General features: G+C 30.5%; 1 non-coding gene across 1 annotated transcript; it reads left to right on the top strand.

Moving 5' to 3' along the window:
- The first annotated feature begins 467 nt into the window (after positions 1 to 467).
- LOC118528581 (U6 spliceosomal RNA) lies at positions 468 to 573 on the top strand. Its single transcript, XR_004913732.1, has one exon. It is a non-coding gene; the product is annotated as a U6 spliceosomal RNA (small nuclear RNA).
- Positions 574 to 1,441: the final 868 nt, after the last annotated feature.

The following is a 1,441-nucleotide window of genomic DNA, read 5'->3' as shown; positions in this document are numbered from 1 at the left end:
TTGGGGTGTTTTTATTGTTTAGTACATTTATTAATACATAATATGAGGCAGGAGGCAAGACTCTTTTGAATTAAAAAAAATGCAATTTTAAATACATTTGATATTTGCTGTAAATGCTGTCTCACTATTATCCCCAAACCTTTCAGAATATGCATTTTTACCTTTCTACTCTGTCACCAATGTATCTGATTATAAAATTTGTATAAATCTTAGAATATATTAACATTTTTGCAGCATATAGCTGATGAATGGTTGCTTGTTTAAGAGGAAGTTTAAGTTTACACATTTGCATTTGAAATAGGTGACACTCTACTTAGTTTTAGTCACTTAGCCAGGGTGAGGTTGGGGTTTACTTTACATTATATAGGAAGCTCAAATCAGACAGGAATTCTTATGTGATCCTTGAGTAAACAATAATGAAAATCTCACTATTATTTTTATCTTCTCTACAAAAAATTGCCGCAATGGTGCTCACTTTGGCAGCACATATACTAAAATTGGAACAATGCAGAGAAGATTAGTATGGCCCCTGCACAAGGATGACACACAATTTGTGAAATGTTCCACATTTTTTTTAATTGCCTTGGTAATAGAAACTTTCTACATAAACAGCTCAAAAAAGGGCAGTTTCTGCAGGACTAAATCAGAAAGGCACTTTTCCTACATTTTACTCTTTGGAATTGCCCCAGGATTTATATTGTGCCTGTGACTGGAGCAACTGTGTGTGAAGGTTGCATACTTTGACAATATTATAAAGCATTACTTAGAGTTAATTTACAACACATATGTTATTTACAAGAAAAAGAGAAATCTAAAATTAATGTCAATATTGATATTAAGGTGCAAAGAGTAAACATTAAAAGAAACATTAAAATATAACTTTATGGTTATAATGACAAAATCATGAAAAAGTTACAATGTAGCTTTTACAGTCTAAAAACAATATTGAAAATAAGAACCTCGAATTTTGCAATGGAGTTTCAAGTAAATTCTTGTTTTTCATCTGTCACAAAGCATTCAAGAAAAAAATAATTAAAAATGATAAATTGACACGATTTCTTCTAAGTATGTTCCTATTCATTTTGTGTACTCTGTAAATGAATAATCTTGGTGCTAATAAACTATAGTGATTTCTTCCTATCTGCTTTATCTAAATTACCTGTGATGGAATTTGCCCAAGTTGACCTATAATTAGAGCTAATTATTATAGCCATCTTATCATAGCATACATAAAAAGCATATTTCTCATTGAAAGCAAAAGAAAAGACTCTGAGAAAATCCTATGTTCTGTACTATAAGTCATGACAATGTCCACCATGAAAATGACACCAATAGATGCCATGGTATAGTATGGACATAATATGTCTTTAATAAGATAATACAGATATTTTCTTTCTGTATACCTGGTATGACCTATTTTCCATGATTACTTTTTGATGTA

This window comes from Halichoerus grypus, chromosome 11 (genome assembly GCF_964656455.1).
Source record: "Halichoerus grypus chromosome 11, mHalGry1.hap1.1, whole genome shotgun sequence".
Lineage (NCBI taxonomy): Eukaryota > Metazoa > Chordata > Mammalia > Carnivora > Phocidae > Halichoerus > Halichoerus grypus.
This window is presented reverse-complemented; position numbering and strand designations above follow the sequence as displayed.